At 39.2% G+C, this 21,523-nt stretch overlaps 1 pseudogene; it reads right to left on the bottom strand.

Annotated features, from left to right (window-relative positions):
* Positions 1 to 20,247: 20,247 nt before the first annotated feature.
* Positions 20,248 to 21,063, bottom strand: LOC143640930 (14-3-3 protein eta pseudogene; annotated as a pseudogene).
* Positions 21,064 to 21,523: the final 460 nt, after the last annotated feature.

Here is a 21,523-nt window from a genome sequence, read left to right on the forward strand (position 1 = left end):
TACCAAGTTTCCCTCCACTCAAAGATACTATATATTTAAAAATTACTTCAAAATAACTTGAAGTTCAAATTACTTGCTAAATTCCATTGTTTCTTTTCTTCTTATACCCACTCTACTTATCTGAATTTATAAATGTATGCTATAATTTTATTTTCCATGGTAAGTTTTAAAGTTGTTGGCATATAGTGATATGCCATTCCATAAGCATACATAAACTGAAGTGTATTGAGAAATTCTCCACTGTTTTCAACTACTCAATGGATTTTAAAATTGAAAGATATTTTGTTGATATCTGTGTTCAATGACCATTAACTCAGAATAGCTAAAAGCATTTCAAAAAACTATAGTAACTACAAATAATGTGAGTGTAAAGGCTTCATTCTGATTTCTCAATCATAGTAAAACTAACACTGCTACCTAGTTTATATATTTTAGCAACAACCTGAATTCTCTTTTCATAATTAATAAATACCCTTAAGAAATCTTACCAAGCCAAGAATTAATGTTACTGCCTAATTTTAAAAAATCTGTGTACATAGTTTCAGAACAAGATAACACCTGTGATAGTTAAATTTAGGTGTCAGTTTGACTGGTTAGAAGGATAACAAGCATTTTTTCTGAATATGTCTGTTTCTTAGTCCATTTCCTGATTCTATAATAGGATGCTATAGACAGGGTTAGTTATAAACAATAGATGTTTATTTGGCTTATGGTTCTGGAGGCTAGGAAGTCCAAGAGCATGGCTCCAGCATCTGGCAAAGGGCTTCTGTGCTACATTATAACAATGCAGAAAGGTAAGTGAGCATGTGTAAGGCAGAGAGAGGAAATCAAGGCAAACCCATTTTTTATGAGAAACCATGTCCCATGGTAACTAACTCACTGCCATGCCAACAGCATTAATCCTCTTACGAGGCCAGAGCCCTCATGACCTAATTACCTCCTAAGAATCCAACCTCTCAATACTGTTAAAAATGTAATTAAATTACAACGTGAGTTTGGGAGGAACATTCAAACCACAGCAATCTGGGAGGATGTTTTCTGGGGAGATAGATATATGAATTGGTAGACTAAAGCTGGTGGGGAAGATTACCCTCAATGTGAATGGACATCATCAATGGTGGACTGCAGCCCATGTGGAACAAAAAGATGGAAGAAGGTTGGATTTCTTCCCCCACCCCAAGCAGCTTTCTCCTCTTACCCTTGGTCATCAGAACTCCATATTCTTTAGAATTGTGTCCAAGAACTTACCCCACCAGTCCCTAACATTCTCAGACCTTTGGCCTCACACTGAGAGTTACACCATTGGCCTCCCTCCTTCAGACACCTTCAGATTTGGACTGAGTCATGCTGCTGGTCTCTGATTCTCCAGGTTGTGGACTTAGAACTTCTCAGCCTCTATAATCACATGAGCCAGTTCCTCTAATAAATCCCCTCTCAGATATCTCCATGTAATCTATATATCTCACATTGATTCTGTCTCTGTTGAGACCCCTGACTAAAACAATACCAAAACACAGTTTCATATGAATTTTTTTAAAGGTGACATTGTTCTGATAGTCATGAAACTTGTCAATTTTTCACCACCACAAACACAACTATCATTGAAATTATATTCTGCCTTTTCAGATTGCTTTTTAAAATTTATTCAGATATTGATAAAAATTCATAGCCAACTTCATTTCTTTATTGCTTCTGCTAAGGAAATAGGCTACTGAAGACCACAGACAACAGAGCTCACCGTATTTGTGGAGATAATGTTGGAGAAAAAATTTTTGCAGTGGGCAGCATGAGCAACTAAAGATAAGCAGACACTCTTCTGCTTACCACAAAGTAGTAGATACTGGGAAGAACTTAGAATCACATTAGGACCCTAGAGAGGAAGACGAACTGTGGTTTCCTATAAATATATGGTTCTTCATTTATTTAAGAGACCCAAGGGAGCTGAATAGATAAGCTGTGTCTTTTCTTTTCTGCATTTTTATTTGTTTATATTTTTAATTAACACATAAACCCACACATATTTATGGGATGCCATGTAATGTTTCAATACATGTGTACATTGTGTAATGCTCAGATCAAAATAACCATGTATCACTTAAATTTTTAAGCATTTTTATGGCAAAAAAATAGTCAAAATATTTTCTTCTGGAATTGTTTTGAAATCCACATAACATCATTATTATCTATAATTAATCTACTATGAAATGGAATCAAATTTATTCCTCTCCTCTAACTATAACTAAGTACCCACTGATCAATCTTGCACTGTTCCTTTCTCCTCCTGACTCTTCCTAGCCTCTGGTAACCACCATTCTACTCTCAACGTCTATGAGAGTAACGTTTTGAGAGTCAACATGTGAGTGAGATCACACAGAACTTGTCTTAATTTACTTAACATATGACCTCTAGCTCCATTCATGTTGCTGCAAGTGACTGGATTTCATCCTTTTTTGGTGAATAGTATTCCATTGTGTCTATGTACCACATATTCTTTATCCATCCATCAGTTGTTGAACACTTGGGTTGTTTCCATTTCCTGACTATTGTGAAGAGTGTCACAATAAACATGGAAGTGCAGAAATCTCTTCTAGGTCATTGCTTTTCTAAGCCTGAGCTAAGAGTGTAAAAAGAGAGCTTGGACCTTACTCCAGGTAGACCATTAGGGGATGTTTGGCCTGCTTTTTTCTTCACTACTCAGTCAGTTAGAGAAGCAATGCCATCTTCCCCTGCTTAAGGAATTCCTTTACTTAAGGCAATGGGAACTGAGTCCAAAATAACCAACAAATAAAAAGAGAGAGACCTACATAAGAGAAAGATTTGTAGAGACCAAAAGAACAGGTGTGCAGGAAAATAGGAATAATGGATGACTAACAACAACTGAGGATGACTAACAACAACAAAGAGGAAGAGAAAGGAGAGGAAAAGAAGAGAGAAGGGCAGATAAAGGAGGAAGCTTTTCAACAAAGATGAAGAGACAATTCAATGATGGGAAGAACAGTCTTTTCAAAAAATTATTCTAGAACAACTAGACAGCCACATGCAAAAGAGTGGATTTGGGTCCCTACCACACACATAAACAAAAACTAATTCAAAGTAGATTATAGACAGACATGGATGTAAGAGCTAAAACTTAAAAAAAAGCCTCTTAGAAGAAAATATAGGAATAAATCTTCATAGCTTTGGGTTTTGACATCTTTATAATATCTGTTTCTTATATACAACACTTTGGATAAATTGGAAACAAACCAGAGAAATAAAAGGATAAATTGGAAATCATCAAAATTTAAACATTTTGTGCTTTAAAGAACACCAACAAGAAAGTGAAAGACAACATACGGAGTGGGGAAAAATATCCACAAATCATATATCTGATAAGAGACATATCTAGAATATATAGAACACCTACAACCCAACAACAACAAAAACAAAAAAGGTGAAAAGTCAATGAAAGAGTGGAAAAAGTATTTGCATGGACATGTCACCAAAAAGATATGCAGATGATCAATAATGACATGAAATGATGTTAATGTCCTTACTCAGAGAAATACAAATCAAAACTATGAGATATAACTATACACCAAGATGGTTATAATAACAGACAATAATACCTGTAAATCACACAAAATTTGAAACAACACCAACAAAGCAAAACCTCTGAACAAATTGAGATGTCTCAGTTTCCAATGAGAAGAGGCCCAATAAATCCTTTCAATTAGACAAAAACATTCAAGGGAAGGAGATTAAGAGTGTTACTCTCCCTTTGAAGCTTGATAAATCCAAGGAACGAACAATCAAGTAGAGAAAAAGGAGGGAACATGAAGGATAGAAAGCAAAGAATCGCAGTACATTTAGGAACCATGTCAGGAAAAAGATGGTGAATGAGCTCTTGGCATATGAGGCTGCTTAGAATCAAATACAAAAGAAGTTAACCAAGTTTGGGAGAGGGTTGTGCTGTCAATTGACCCACCAGCCTGATTTAAACAGATTGTGATTGTGGCTTAAAATTACCCTTGGGCTACCTCCACCAGCTGAGTAAGCAAGCTGCAGTGCCCATGGAGGGCACAATCACCAATGCTCTCTCCCCACATGACCAGTGACATGATAGGGAAAGGAAAGCCTCTCAGAGGAAGAAAGAGCAGAATCAGGTAAATTGAGGAATATTTCAATCCTTTCCCACTCCTGCCTGGAGAGATGGCAAAATTCCTATGTATATTTCATTCTTCTCTTTTTTTAAATGTTAATATTAATTGAGGTTTCTGAGTTTGCATTCCACCCTTACATATTAGGCATATAGAGGGAATATATCACATCTTTAATTCACAAATCTCTGGCTTAAGAAGAGCTGTATCTAGATCTGAATTAAAGACAATTAAACATCCCTCAGAAATCCTGAATTCTGAGCTTGATGCTATCAGTGTGTAGAATCCTGGTGTTATTTCTCTTGGGCACAGGTAGTGAACAAAATACAGTCTTCCATTGGCATTCCTGGGAGATTGGCTCCAGGGTCTACCATGACACACATGTCATGGACACACAGGTCCCATATATAAAATGGTCTAGTATTTTCATATTGCCTCTTGAGATCCTCCCATGTACTTTAAATCATCTTTAGATTACAATACTTAATATAATGTAGCTAGTTATTATGCTTTATTGTTTAGGGAATAGTGAATAAAAAAATGAAAGTCTGCTTTTATTTACATGTTCACTTATTTACATTTTATTACAAGTTTACATTTTATTACATGCTTTTACATTCTATTACATGTTCATTTTATTTACATGTTTACTTACATGTTCAGTACAGACAAAATTTTTTTCAAATATTTTCAGTGTATGGTTGGTTGAACTTTTGGATGTGCAACCTGTAGTCCTAGAGGGCCAACTGTATATGATAACCAGAGGGTGGAGAGGCATAAGTACTTTCACAGATATTCCCAGCTCTCCTCCTCCCAGGCACATAGTCAACTTGTACTTCCCTACCCTTCAAAATTTGGGGAGGTTATGCTACTTAGACAGTAAAATGTGAGAAGAAAGAATGTGTGGAACTATGAGACAGTTTGTGATTTCCATATTCCCTTCCATCTGTATAAAGTTGATGCAAGCATGTGTCAAGATAGTGTATTCCTCAGCCTTGGTCCCCAGGTGACTATAATCAATAGCAGTTCCTATGTTGGACAACAAGAAAACATGTATGAGATGAACTTTTCTTGGAATAAATATATTTAGGGGTTCTTTGTTTCCAAGACAAAACCTATTCAATACTCACTGATACACATGTCAAACTTAATTTGAGAAAACTTTGCCCTTGCTAGTACAGATATTTTTAAAATACCCCCAAAATGTGGACTTCACATTTAAAATAACTGTACCTCACAATGTTTGAAAAATTTTAAAGTTATAGTCATGTTTCTAAATTCTTAATGATACCTCAGAAGAATAAAAATAAAAGTTTGTATGAGGATCACAGTTTGTCCTGGGGTCATAGTGAAAAGTAAATTCTTAAACATCTCTTTGAAACCCTTATTGAAATGCATTCACTCACACAGCCTCATCTTTGAGTTTGAGGAGCATCATGGACGGTTTTCTGAGGTGCACAAATACAATTCTGGTGAGCTGTAGAGCAACAGTCGACCAAGAGTTCTTGTTTCTCTTTTGGACCTTTCCTCATAGACCATGTCTTTTCTGATTAAAAATGAGAGAAAAAAATGAAATCTGCAATTCCTGCCCCCTTTACATGTTTCTAAACTAACAGTGACTGAGTGAATCTCTTTCCCCATAAAGTTCAATACACATTACAAAGAAAAAAATAAATTATAATAAAGGATAATGTCATGTCAAATAGGTTAAATGAATCACGTCATGGTCACTGGAATTTATTTATATTTTATTATTTTCTGGAAAAGAGAAAACTCATAATAAACTGATTATTTTTTCCATTTTTATTAGAGAATTATGGTTATACATAGTATTTCAATTCATTTTGACAAAATCTTACATGCATAGAATTTGATTTACCCCATTTCAATTTCCATTCATGTTCCTCCATTTGCTCCCCTCCTCCCTCTCTCTAGTCTCCTTCTTCTACTCTACCAATTTTCCTTTCACTCAGATAAACTGAAAAAGGAAGATATGAAACGTAAGCATGTTGTGAAAGAGAATTGTCTGACGTCCAACTTCTTCACATATGTTAAGGTTTTGATCCACCTGAGCTAGACAGTTTATCTTGGTACACAACATCAGTTCTATAATTTTTTGTTCATCACCCATCCAATCTCAGAACTAGAATAGTAACTATATATGTGTGGAGTCACCAGGTCAGATTCTTTTACCTTAGCAATACTTAAGAAGTTCTTTAGCTCCATTTTCTATAAAGACAACAACATTTTATTTAAAAAAGAACTAAACAACCTCTATAGATGATCTACATACAACCTTCTAATGGTTATTATATATATATATACATATACATATATATAATGTTCATTATATATATACCCTCATCATTACTTTAAAATCATGTTAATTATTAGATTCATCACTAGATCTCATTTTCTACATTTAAAAAGAAGCACATATGAGACTATATCACAAATTTTAAAATATTTTGATAACTGCATTCTGACATAATTGATTTTAATTGAAAAATTAATAAAAAATATTTTGATGCATTTTTAAAATATTTTTAGAAGGGGTATATAATCATTCCCAAACATCCAAGACGATCTATCACAGAAAAACATTTGAAACACCTGCCAGATGTGGTGATGATTCTTAATTGTTCTTATTTGGCAAAGTTGTCTATTTTATTTCCAACACACTTTGTTCTTTCTGTGTCCCATTTATCTAACAAGCATTTGCTGATTCTCTGTGTGTGCCAGGCACTGTCCTAGATGCCAGAGATTAAGAAGTAAGTGATATATGAGCATAAGTCTAGTGGGGAGATACAAGCAATAAAAATAAATAATCAGAGTAATTTCAAGTTACAAGAAGTACTGTAAGAGAAACAAACCCAACGTTAAGAAAAAGGAACTAAGAGAGGGAATGTGAAATCTTTTTCTGAGGATGAACATATGTCATGGGTGTGGAAAGCTGGGGATGTGTTTTCCAGGCAGTGGAAAAGCAAATGTACCAAGACTGCAGAAATCCACTGTTGGTCCATGTTAGCTACTTTCTGGTCACCATAAAACTAATCCAGAAAAATGGCAATCTAATCCTGACTGTCATTTTTCCCTTGGTTTGAAAATGCTCAACTCTGCCTTAGTGTTCAAAGTTCAGATATGTTTGTGCTGTTCTTCCTACTTTTCCCTTGTTCTTACTTGCATAATTCTCCTAATTACCTTTGAAAGCTGAGGAGGGTGATCATCTCCCAGCCTATGCACTACTGAAAAACTCTCCTAATTTAGCTCCTGGGATTTTTTTTTTCACTACAATTATCCAAGTACAACACAGGAAAGGTAAGAACCCAAGCAGAAGCATGTGTAATGGTCTCTAAACCAGCTGGTAACAACATCTGGAAACATGGTAGGTCTTTCATCACAGCTTAATGTCATGATGGTCTTTAACTAATATACATTCTCTGAAATATGTACATGATACAGAAATATGCGTGAATATCTCTAACACAGAAGACTAATCGTCATTCATTGGAATACTGTTGCATTTTTAATTCTACCTTAAATTTTTTTGAGGGGCTGAGAAATGTAGCTCAGTGGTACAGCACTTGCCTAGCATGCCCTTGCCTCTAGGTTTAATTAACAGCATCACAAAAAATAAAATTAGAAAAAAATTGTTTTGTATTAATGTATTATTTTTATTTATTGCTACCATTAATGACTTTGCTAGGTACAGTAAATACTGGGTTTTGGCTATCTAGAATCCATTCACCTTACCTCCTTTATCATTTCCCAATTCTGCTTTGAGTGTCCACTTAGCTACACTCTCCATCCATAGTAATAATGGCAGAACTGACCCCAACCTTAACTCCATTCATGATCTATGACTTAAAGCCAGCCAATCAGAACTTAAGGATCTGCTGGCCACTGCAATTGGTTCAGGGAAAGGGATCAGAATAGTGTGATGTCATGAAACTCTTAATGAAACTTTTGGACCTTACTTTGAACATAACATAAGTAAATAGCAGCTTTAACCACCTAAAAACCCAGTGTGGAGCCTAAGGATTAATCCATCACATAACAGACAGCAAAGCCATGGCAACAAGTACCTAGGCTGGTCCTGATATCCCTACTAAGTAAAGCTTTGCCTGAAACCAGATATGCCAGGAATGTTTAGTTACATCATCAAATTAGTTTCCTCTTGAATCAGTTTGGGTTGGGTTTTCCATACAATAGAAACAGTCTCTATGCCTGATAATCACTGAAGACAAATTCATTCACTAACTTGTTCAGTGATTTGCAATACTACATTAGCCACAGCTCAGCATTTAGCCATAACATATTCATCCTTGAATAGATTTATCATTGCAGGACATTAGATTAGAATTATTTTCTCTCCCCATACTAACCTCTTATTCTATTTTCTTGCAGCGTTCTTCTGGATTTAAAGATCAGATAGTCAAGCTTATCCCACACTAACTTACTCTTTTGCATATTTGAAGATAATTTCCTGAACACAATCTCTACAATCTCTCACTATAATTCAGAGCATTGTATTAAAAGACCAATAGAGCCTTCATAAATGCCAGACAGGAAATAACTCGTAGCTGACTTCAGGAGTCCAGTACAGAAAAACAAGTTTCAAATAATACCTTATATTTAAACTGTGTAATTTTTATATTCCAAAATGCAATGAGCAAAAGTCTGATATTATAACACCACCCCCCCATGCCTGTGATCACAATTATACATGAAACAAAGTTTCTTTGACAGTTTAATGAATGGAATTTGCTCCATTCCAAAGTCTTGCGGCTCCACAATCTACTTTGGGCTACAAAACTTATCCAACTAGCTGATACTTTCTCTTGACTGGAAATGTGCTTCTCCCTTTTGTTAAAAATATTTGGGTAGCTCCTATGCAAAGTAAATTTGTCACTCCCCACTTAATTTCTTTCTGGGGAGGGATGCTGGGGATTGCCATTCCCCACTTTATCAGTTTAGACCAAGTTCAGACAACAAGAAAAACTTGGAAGCTTAAACACCAGGCCCAGCATCTGAGACCACTTTCAAAACCTGTCTCTATTTGCTTGAGATTTGATTCTCTCCTCTCTAAGACTTGACTGCTCTATTGGGTGCTCAGAGATGATGAGACCAAAGCTACCAGCCTCCCAGGATCAATGGAAGAAGATGATGTTGGTCAATTAATGAAGCAATTTAAAATAATTATGGAAAGGGGGGAAGGTGTACCACTTAACTTTAATCCATTTTCATAGATTTTTTTTTAAAAAACCTCCAAATCATTTCAAATTAGTAGTTTGGCTTAAGAAGTAGAGTTTTCACATCAGTGAAACAAGACAGGAATGTGATTGTCTTTTCTTCCTCTCAGCTCCTGGCAGAGGGTTTGGAGCCCCCAGGGCTGCAGTGTCTGGTAGAAGAGACTTTCCAAGCCTTCTGAGGACACAGTATGTGTACCCCCAACTTGTGCAGTGAGAGTTCATTACTGAAAGGTGTATGCTGTGGGTGGGAAATAAAAGCAATAGGCCCCAGATAGCCTCGGGTCAAATTCATTACCTGTGAATTCAGTGTTAATGATTCTAGGAGTGCACTGGTGCTTAATATTTTATCTGCTTAGCCCCAGCATAAGGTCTAGGCTCTAAAGCAAGCCCCACACTGAGAAGCTAGTGCCTGAAATTTCTGTGCTGGAGGAAGACACTGAACCGGGCAGGGACAAGGCACATTGGAACAGAACCATTTTTCTCTTTGGCTTCTGCTGCTTCTGAAGCAAATCCCAGCCCTCTGGGAGCCAGGATTCTCTGTCGGGGCACAGCCACCTGGCTGGGGTACAGGAGAAGGGCCTCCCAGGCTGCTGCTCAGAGCCGGGATCCTGGTACATTGCCAATGGTCCTTTATTCACGGGCTACCAGGAGAGTGGCAGAACAGCAAGAACTGGAGTTTGAATCAGAATATGGTTTTGTTGTGGATCTCACTGACATTTTGAAGATGCCAAAAGCACTTGGGTTACATACATTTAAAGTAAAATGGAAAGGAAAATGCTCCAGGAGTGGCAACCGAGGATTAAATTATTCTTAAAATCAGTCCTAACATTCACTTAAGTCATACTTGGCTTCAGTTGCTTTACCTCTGAGCTCAGTGTTTAAGAGAGAAATACAAGAGGTAGAGAGATGGCCATAGTCATCCAGAACAATCCAGGTAAAGAAGCAGTTTTACCCAAACATTCAGATAATTAAAGTAGAAATTAGCATATTATTTGAGTTTAATTGAAGTCCCTTTGATCCTACATTTTAATTTTCACATTCTAGAATTATTTTTTCCTTTCCTTTCCCAAAATAATTTGAGGTGGCTGATTCCAATCCATGTAATAAAAGATTTTTTTTGAAGAAACCAATCTGCTAATAAGAATAATAACTAACATTTATATAGAATTTATTCTGTACCAAGAATTTTCCTAAGCACTTTACATTTTTAAACTCCTCATCCTGATTCTAGGACACAGATATTAATATTATCTCTATTTGAGAGATTATAAAATTGAAGCATAGAGAGCTTAAGAAACTTGCCCCAAACAATACAGCCTCAAGAGGTGGCCCATCCTTAAAAAATTCATTCACTTACTTGATCAATGGTTTGCTACACTAACATTAGATCCAAGCTGTCTGGCTCCAGAGTCTGTGTTGTTAACAACCATGCTATTACTGTGTGGCCAACAAGATGAAAAGAGAGAGAGTAAGCACTAGTCACCACACAGGCTCAAGGGGCCACCAGAGGGGCTATGGGTCTTTGTGGATGAAACCAAAGGTAAGCAGGGAACCACCACCACCCTGCACACACACACACACACACACACACACACACACACATGCACACACACACATGCACACACACACATGCACACACACCACACACACTTTACCCAGCTGGGAAGAACTGAGTTCATCTCCTTCTAAAACAGAGGTTTCGTGGAACAGAGGGGAGAGGCAAGAGATGACACCTTCCACTGCCAGTCTGACAGCAGCAAATTACATAGAGCTATTTATTAAGGAAGTCTTCACAGCCGACTGAAAGCCGAACACTGCAAGGACCAGACGTGAATTGAAAAACTCAGTAAAAACGATTTTTCTTCGAGAGGAACAAAAGCCAGTAAGATGCAAATAACCATTTCTCTGATGGCTTGGTTTGATCCAGAGATAAAAATATAGCATATTCAGTCAAATAAACTAACTGCATGTCTTCCAGGCAATCCTCCATAAACTTACGTCTCATGAGTAGCCTGTAGGCAAATATTGGGCAATGAACAGTCCGAGCCTAGAAAGAAGGGAAAGTTATCTTCCTCATTAAAAGCAAACCTGTATGCTTTCGAAAACTAACTGAGAAGGTAAAAATGATATTGTTTCCTTAAAAACATTCAGGGCGATGGCCTAGAGGCTTGCAGGAGAGTCCACCCAGCAGGTATGTCAGCGTAGCCTCCTCTCAGCCCAGGTTTTATTTTTAAAAATAGAATCAATCTAGAAAAACAAGTTCCAATTTTTAAAGCCAACTAAATGCATAATTTTAAGTATGAGATAGTCAATTTGTTTTCTTTAAAGCAAAATATAGAAAGAGAAAAAGAAATGGAAAAAGAAAAAGAAAAAAAAAACCCTGAAGTATAAAAGCTGGTACCAAGGTTACACCCAGATATAAACTTTACAAAGAGGGAAACTAAAATGTAAGAACTGCTTTATTACAGTTTGTCTTTAACTTTAATGTTTTCTGCATGACAGCTTCTTCTGCTATAGTAATAACCCACACTAAGGCCCTCGGTTTGTATAAAATGGGTGATTTTGTTGTTTTTGTTGTTGTTTTTTAAGCCCAGGATAATCACACATCTGTCACCTTATAATTCAGTGTTTCTGAAAGGTGAGATCCACAGATTAATAGCTTTTCCATCTCATTCATCCCATTTCCTCCCTACTCACTCAGCCTCCAAATCAGTGAAATTGTGACTTGGTGGACAAGTCAGAGTGTGGTATCCAGTCACCTTCTATGTGAGGGTGCCCTCCAACTCTGCTTCGTTAGGATTCCATAGGCTTGCCCCAGGCGACAGATTGCATAATTTTGCTGATGAATCTCTCGTGCTGTACTTAAGGAGAACACTTTTTTTTTGCTCTCTCTACAAATGGCTGTAAATCCAGCCCAGCCTGGTTCCTGTCTTCAGGTGGACCTCATCAGTTGTAGGCATCTTATCAGCAAGAAACAGCTTCTCCTAATGGCTTGATAAATATTCCAGCCTCCCCAGAATCAGTTATCGAGAGATTCAAATCATGGTCAGTACTTATAGCAGCTATTACTACAGACTTAATGCCAGTTACCCTTTGTACTTATCTCTGTAACCAGAGAGGCTGAAAAGCTTCTTTTATGTCTCCACTCCTGGTCACTAAAAGCAGAGTTCATTCAAAATTTCTTCCTGCCTAGGGAGTTCAGGGGCCTGTAATAAAAATTGAAGTAGAGTCTTGAGTGAATATAAAAAAAATATACATTTCCCTGCCACCTACACCCCCTGGCCCCAAACCCTAAATTTGGCACAAGGGCAAAGAATGTTAAGTCTTAAGTGGTGGAACAGGGGAAAGTTCTCTGTATTAGTTCAGCATAATACAAAATGGTTTCAAGGTGATACAGTTTTCCCCCCTCTTTAGCCTCTTTGTTTTACTGAAATTGATCTACAGACTCTGAAATCTGAAGAATTCAGGGCTTGGGATTTATGAAATTTTGCCAGTTCTCGATGGAAATCCAGTACTTTGTCTTGCTTGCCTCTGACAACATACCTTTGATGAAAGTAATTATAAAATCTTAATTTGGGGAATATATCCAGAGGGACCGCAAAGTCAAACCCTCACTGTCCTTCATATCACCACATGTTGCATAAAGAGGGGGAGGGGACTTTTTATGAGGAAAAATGGCAGAATTCAGGAAAATGTGGTCCCTCCTCGAGAAAGCTGAAAGGAATCAAATGTTCACCAGGAGGCCCCTCAGAGAGTAGAAATGCACGCACTCTTCAGTAGTTCTTAAACATGTCATCACTTGTGGCTTTATATTTGTGGTTAGTGGGATCTTCTATGCAGGGAAGCCATGTTCTAAAGAACACCCACCTTACAGCTTGGTTTTACAGAACTCACAGGTGTGCACAGTACTTTTCAGTTCTCCCTGAACATTCTTTCCTTTGTATTTTCTTGTTGACCCTCACAACAAACCGTTAGCATTTGGAAAGTAGGAGCAACCCCTTTCACTGAGAAGATCACCAAGGTGCAAAAAAGGTTGAACGATTTTTCCAAGGCTACAAAGTCCCTTCGTGATAGAGAACATAATGTGGTTATAAGCACAGCTTGCAAACTCGGGACTCTTCCCACTCTTCCATTGTGCTACCAAAGCACTGGGTTGGGAACTGATTTGTGTAGGAAGGGGACAAGCCATGAGAGGAGGCTGACCTGTCAGTGGTCATTTCTCAGGTATATACTTCTAGTCCAGCCAGAACTTTGATGGATATGTCTAGCTGTCGTTTTTGCACAAAAAAGAAAGAAAGAAAGAAAGAAATGAACTTAGAAAAAGTCTCTAGTTTCATATTGTGTATAAAAATATTCTTTTCACAATTATTCATTTTCTTTCTTTGCCGGGTCATGCTCTTTCCATAGTAAGCAGCTGCATTCCTATGATGCCTTATCAATGTCTGAGGCTAATCTTCCCCAAGAAAGTTTCAGTACCTGTCAGTCTTTGTTCAAAATTCCAATGGTATGTCAAGGTGAGAAGAGATGGGAAAGGACTGAAGCACAGATCTGTGCTCTGTGCTTGGTTGTGGGCATCTAGCCTTCTTGTTCTTTCCCAGGCGTAGAGACAAGTTCCTCCTACCCTTCTGATCAGTTTATCTGCTGTGAGGCAGTGTTAATAATTATGCCCTACCTGGGATAGTGTGATTGGAAAACCATTCCACCATCTTTGGACAGTAAGTAAGCTCTATTCACTGGCCCCAGAATATCTGAGGTCATGAAAAAATATTTCCTTAAAAGCTCTTGGAAGCCTGGTGCAGTGTAATCCCAGTGTCTCAGGAGGCTGAAGCAGGAAGATCACAGGTTTAATGCCAACCTCAGCAACTTAGCATGAGGCTATAAGCAACCTAGTGAGACCGTGTTTCTAAATAAAAAATAAAAAGGGCTGGGGATGTGGCTCAGTGGTTAAGTGCCCTTGCGTTCAATCTCCAGTATCAATAATAATAATAATAATAATAATAATAATAATAATAATAATTTTAAAAATAGCTCTTGAGGAAAAAAAAAGTTAAATTCCTTTCAAGTAACATTTTTTTTTCCTATAAGTGGAGAAACTTGCTAACTGTAAGGTCTCAAATTTGACAATTATATAATTGTGGAACTGAATCAATATCAATAAAAGATTTTCCTTTGGTTTTTCAGCACCTTTCATGGCCACAGTCATGAAGCAAAGCGGCCATTCACTGCTGTCTTTCAACCTGTACTACATTTTGCCCAGAGCAGAAGAAAATTCATGCTGGATTATATGGTGAGAGAGAGTACATGGGGCCACATCCCACGTCTTTCTGAGGCCATTTAGGAGCCTTTCATCTTTGCCACTGTTGGTTTGGGTTTCATCTGCTCACATCTCAGCCCCCTCAACAAGCCTAGGCCTGCCCCCATTTCTTTCCACATGAGAAGTCAGGAATCTCCTTTTACACACTGAGGAACTAATGAGAGAATGGGTCTTTACTCAGTAAACAACAGTTTTGTTTCCCTCCACTTGGCATTCAAACTCTTGTCCCCAAATAATAATTCATCCATAAACATTTTTTTACTTGCTGACACCACAGGATACTTCAGTCCATCTTTAGTATTACATCTCATTTTCATTTCTTATCTGGCACAATGGTTTTTCTCATTGAGATATATTCCTCCTGCGTGGCCCTTGCATCTCTTTTTCAAAGTTGTTGGAAAACAACAGGGTTTAATAGAAAACTCTGGGGCAGTGTGTGTCAGCCAGGCCTTTAGTGTTTGTTGCTCACTGTCATCTCTAGATCATCCCCAAGTCTGCCTTTGTTCAGCCTGTCTCAAGGCCCCGGCTGGCACTGCCACTCTTGAACAGATGTGTTCTTCTAAAGGGTGACATGTCCTCCAGCTCACCAGGTGTGCGGCCTCTTTGGCAGTATCTCGAGGACACCATGGAGTCAAGGCACCACATGGTGACCTCAACAAAGACCTCGGCTCTCTGACTCAGGCATGAAATATTTGCTATCAGTGGTGCATAGAAAATGTAAGGCTTCTGAAAAGTAGCTTTCAAAATAGCCGAGTCGATCACCTCGGTAACTAGGCAAACAGAAAGTCAAGCAAAAAAAAAAAAAAGTTTTCTTTTAAACAAAAACCAGTGCCACCCACGTGTGAATGGGTGGCAAAGAGCCTGAAGCTGGCTTGAAACAAAAATTTTGAATGGCTTCAGGAGGAAAAAAAATGCAAGGAGGAGCTATAAGCTTAGGGCTGAGAGAGGAAGTTTCTTTGGCCTGTCCTACTCTCATCCTCAGTGTCTGGAAATGATTCCTGTGCTTTTATTAGGATTATTTGTACTAAACCAGTTCAGACAGAGTAGAAATCAACCCAAATCCACCTCACAAACATACATCAGCCCTGTATCCTTCGAGGGAGGGGGGCTGTGCTAATTTGCTTCCCCTGAGGAGGAAGGTCTGGAGCAAAATGATGGCATGAATTCTTCTTTGGGTCTTAAATACTCTACAACATCAGAAGAATTAAAGTCCAGCCTGAACAAAATTATTAAGAATATGATGTCCTTGTACATTTCTAACTCTACCACTTTACCATATATTTTCCTTGTGGCTAAATATTTTGTGATGGTAATTATGTCTTTCCTCCACTTTTCCCTCCCACTGCGCTTGTCCCATTTAAGTAGGCTCTGCTTTACCTTGCCCCAGGGGAAGTTTGTATTATAATCAGAAAGTAGAAAACCTCCAAGAACTTCTGGCTTTTGCTTTCCAAAGACACAAAGTTTTAGAACACAGTAAATTCACTGGAGAAATAAAGGAAAGGGAAGTTTATAGACGGAAGCAGAGTTGTTTTGGAAAAGCTTAGGAAAAGACCAAAATTAAAGGATCTTCCTGATCTAGAGGGAATGGCCAGAGAGGGAGAAGATGACTGATCCCAGAGGAGCAGAAACTTGGAACTTTCTGGCAGCACCACGGGGAAGGGTTCAGAGAGGTATGACCATGAGACAGATCCAAGAATATGCATGGTCTATGATCCATCTCATGGACTGAGAATCAGTCTACTCTTTCTGTGGTGACCTCTGCAGATCACTAAGAGTTTGCATGCAGCACATCTACTATGGAGACATGCTGCAATTAAAATCAGGGAAGAGGAAAGAGGAAATAAATGAAAACCTTCAAGATTTATTTTATGTTCCTGGGGGACAGGTCAATTGTCCTACCAAATTATTGGCTTGAACCATGTAAAATTGCTGCTAATCAACCATTTGCTGACCCACAAAAATGGCAATTTCATAGGGCTCACCAGTTAATGAAAAGCTAATTTCTGTACCTTCTGATCACTGGGGGAACCCTGCCTGTCAAAGGGTTTCCCTAAGTAAAGGTCTTCCATATAAACTCTTGCTGCTGTTCCCCTGACATACATGAAGCATCCCTGAGGGCATTGTTATGATCCCTGACAGAGGAAAATCAAGATAGGGTGTGAAGGAGTGAGGTGGCTACAAGCTGGGAGCAAGAAGGATTACAAGTTAAAACACAAATCTACTTAGCAGCCTCTTGTTTTCTCTTTGGGAGGCTCAGTTCTCCCAAATAGCATTCATTTTCTCATTTTTTTCTTTCCTATCTTCAAATATGTGCTGTACTTATAAGCATGTCTCTGAAAAACAAGGAAGTATAAACTAACATTGGTCCCTTCGCTGCAGAGAAAGCTGTGAAATTAAACCTCTCCATTGATGTCAAGAGAAGGAAAGGCTGAGATTTTATTTCAAGAGTAAACCATTAAAAATATATATTAATAAGTCAGAACTGAATATGCATCCCTGGGATACTACCACCGATGGGGGAAAGGACATTTCTCCACACTGGAGCCCAGATCTCTACTGACAAGCAAAGGGGAACTTCATAGAACCCATTTTACTTGGGTATGTTTTACTGTGAAACTGTCAATCAGCTTCAAAGTCACCTCTTCCATATAGCCTTTCCTTATTACCCTATTCACAATGAGTTCGTGTCTTCTCTCTTTTTCCAAGGAACTTTATGTTACAGAATAAAATTCTTCCTTGGGTAATTCAAACACCACCTATGAGCTCCAGCTGTGTTCATGGCACTTCTTGTAGGCCATATACATGTGTTAAAAAAATGCAATCCTGTTCTGAAAATGCTTAAAGTCTTAAACATCTTGAATTTGGAGGCAGGTTTTACTTGTGCCAACTGTCTTGGTATGTCTTGTGTCCTCTATCAGATTGCAATTTCTTTAAGAACAGGGCTTGTGTACTGTTGGTTCCCACAGAGTTATGTCATATGTAGAGCATATGTCAATGTAGAGCTCCGTGGATGCCTGAACTGGGTTACCAGATTTGGAGGCTAACTTTAAAACTCAATGGACAGATGAACAGCAACTGTGCCATGCTGTGTTTCTGCTCATAAACATTTACTTCTCTTTCTAGGCAGCATCCAGCAAGCTCCTGCAGTGAGGGTCAAAGAAATAATCTCTTTCCCATCCCTCATTCAATCCTCCTACCTCACAAGCAAGATGATCACACTAAACCTGAACATACTGCATAGATGTTAACAAGCACGGACACTCAGTTTTCTCCCTCCTCTTCCCCTCTGCTAACTGCAGAACTACAGTTTGCTTTTTCTTTAAGTACATTCACTTTAATACAGTCATAGAAATTTTCTTTTCCCATTGTAAGTTCTCTGAGTGAACACTCCACTTCTCCTTGTATGGTGTGATTTGCTACTTTCTTGATGTTATCTGTCTTGTGAAATAGTACTTCGACTCATGAAGAAATTCACATCCTGACCAAATTAGATTTAAAACTCCAAATGCTGTACATCAAGCCAAGTGTTAGAATTCTAGCAGCAAGGAAGCCCAGTGTCTTCATTTTGTTTCCTCAAAATCAGACACTGAGACAAGAATTTGTATGTAAGGATTTCATAGTACATATGAAGAAGGAGTAAGAAAGGATTCTAGTCTGTTCAGACTGCTGTAACAAAATACCATAGACCAAGTCGCTTACAAACAACAAGAATTTACTTCTCTCAGCTTTGGAGTCTCATCTCTGGGATTAAGATGTCATCGTGGTCAAGTTTGACTCTTCTGAGTCTGCTGATATCTTGCTGTGTCCTTATATGGGGAAAAAGAGGGGAAGAGAGCTTTCTTTAGTCATTTTGATAAGGGTGCTAATCCCATTCCAGAACCTTTTTATCTTGCAAAAGTCTCACTCCTAACACCATCACGTTTGGGGTTGTGAATTCAGTCAAAGGAAGGGAAGAAAAGAAAATCAAAAGAGGGTGTGTTAATGAGCGGATTACCACTCTGGGCAACTGAGGCTCCATCCTGCTGAGGACCCTATGGGACACCATGCAGGCAACTAATATCAACTAAGATGGACCCATCCAGAGGCAAAGAGACTGGAGATTACTTACTCTTCTTTGGTTGAAGACTATTCCTGGGCATTAATCTCTGAGTCCATCAATATGCTCCTAAAGTGATAAAAAGTCCTCAAGCAGAGAGGAAAGAAGGTTGAGGTGAGAAATCCTGGCTTACACATAAAGGTGAAGTTGCAGGTGACCTCTGGAGTGAGTGAGGGGATATAGCCAGGCACTAGGAGCATCTGTTGTACTCCTTGATGTATGATGGATCTGAATACCCAGCAAAACCCACCCCTTAGTGACAGAGAGAATATTGCACCCAGAACTGCACCAGGTCTTCCCAGCTGAGGGTAAGAGTGGGGCTGAAATCCAGCCCAAGTTCTGCTTACCAAAATGCGTGTTCTGGTGTGGACTGCATCCACTAGAAAAAGGGGAAGATCTTTTTCAAAATTGCACAAAAGTGGCAAATAGGCTAGATAGCAATAACCCTGGTTATACTACTCCAACAGTGTAGTAGATCCCAAGACAATATAAGCACTGTGGGGTCTGATTTTATACATCACAATTTCTTTGATGTGGAAAAGAGGGCACCCCTGAACAAAAAGACAGTCAGATTTTGTACTAGTAATAATCCAATTTTGGAAATACAGGTAATTTTTGTCACCCCATTCACAGCAATTCTCCAAGATCCTTTACAATAATTAATTTGTGCTTATCATGAGCTTTTCCTTCTATTTTCAGAGAAATTTATTTCTTTTTTTTAATATCCCCAAAGCAGCATTTATTTACCCTTTGAATTTCAAAACATTTATTTTAGGTCTGGGATTTCATAATCACCTGTCTTGATTGACATGGGCTGACACACATGGTGCTGTCAAGATACACAAGGACTACTGCCAGAGTTACAAAAAATAAATCCATGATTCTTAAACAATTGCAACCAAAAAAAAAGAAAAAAGAAAAAGTTACACATATCAAAACTTTAGATGCATTGCGTTTAAAAGGTTTGTGTACATCATAATTTAAAGAGGCAAAACAAGGTGCTACTGAAACCTCACATCAAAGTTTATTATAAAGCTGATGGAAAGGAGCAAGTTGTCTCTCTGTATCAGCTTTCTTTAACAGTTTTCCACTAGCTGAAGAAAGAGGTGAAAGGGCTGAATTCATTTTTGCATGCACAAGATGTACTGCTTAACAAAACACTATCAGCTTGTTTTAAATATCAACCATAGCCTGTGTTGGCTAATTCTCCTCTCTAAACTCCCCAATTACTTTTGCCTAGATTTTCCATAGATTAATAGGCATAGTTAAATGCCTCATTCAGAACACACTTCTTTGCACAATTCAAAAAGGGAGCTCCTGTAGGCTCAAAGCAACCATCAGTCCAGCAATGCCCATGATGATTTATCTGAAACTGCTTCCCAAGAGACAGGAGAGCAGATCTGAGTAGCTGTGCTGCCAATACAGATAGGTTTAGCACTAGATATTTAGTGACTGTAGCAAGGAAGAATTGGTGATGATGGGAATGGTGGGTGAAGGAAGGGCCAGGGATCTGAAGGATCTTCAGTTGCCTTCTCCTGCTTCTTCATCCTGCTGGTCACTTGTCCAGAGGGTGAGGTTGTCTCGAAGCAACTGCATGATGAGTGTGGAGTCCTTAGAGGAATCCTCATTTAATGTGCCCAGCTCAGCTATGGCATCATCGAAGGCTTGTTTAGCTAAGAGGCAGGCCTGCTCAGGTGCATTCTGGATCTCGTAGTAGAACTCAGAGAAGTTGAGAGCCAGGCCCAGCCAAATGGGATGTGTTGGCTGCATGTGCTCTTTGCTGATTTCAAAGGCCTCTTTGTAGGCTGCCTCGGAAGCTTCTACCACACTGTTTTTCTTCTCCCCAGAAGCCACTTCTGCCAAATAGCGGTAGTAATCACCTTTCATTTTCAGGTAAAACACCTTGCTCTCATACTGGAAATCATTGCAGTTCTTGATGAGGAACTTGTCAAGCAGAGCCAAGACATCATTGCACGCTGTCTCCAGCTCCTTCTCAATCTTCTCCCGGTAAGCTTTAACTTTCTCCAATTTCTTTTCATTTCCATCAGACATGGTTTTCTGCTCAATGCTGCTAATGACCCTCCAAGAAGATCGCCGGGCACCAACCACATTCTTATAGGCCACTGAGAGGAGATTTCGATCTTCATTGGAGAGAGTTTCATTCAGCTCTGTCACCGCCTTCATGGCGGAGGCTATGTCGTCATAGCGCTCCGCCTGTTCGGCCAGCCGCGCCAGCTGCAGCAGCTGCTCCCGGTCCCCCATGTCGCTCTTGGCCCGGCCTCGCCTCGCGCCCCGCACCGCTCGATCGCCCGCCCGTCCGCTCCCCGGTCGCCGCGGAGGCCGCCGCCGCGCACGCGCACTGGTTCCCCGGCTTGCCAGAGGCCGCAGGGTGCAGGCAGCGCCGCCGCTCGCGCCCTCTCTCTGGCTTGCTCCGCGCGCAGTGGCTGGCGCCTGGGACGCCGCCAAGAGAGGAGAAGCAGCCGCCTCGAAATTTATTTCTTTTTTCCTCCGAATGAAGAAGTGGCCTTATCAAATCACACACCATATTTGCCTATCACTGCTATTTGCCACAATAGCTGTGTTGACCCAGAGAGCATTTGGCTCCACCAGAAACTTTTCCAATCCCTTCTCTGCATGAGTGAATCCCATAGGCTCCCCTGTGCTCCCCACTGGAGGGGGTGGTCTGGGAGTGATGTGCTTGGTTACTTGGCTTGCAATTTCA

This window comes from Callospermophilus lateralis, unplaced genomic scaffold, assembly GCF_048772815.1.
Source record: "Callospermophilus lateralis isolate mCalLat2 unplaced genomic scaffold, mCalLat2.hap1 Scaffold_784, whole genome shotgun sequence".
Classification (NCBI taxonomy): Eukaryota; Metazoa; Chordata; class Mammalia; order Rodentia; family Sciuridae; genus Callospermophilus; species Callospermophilus lateralis.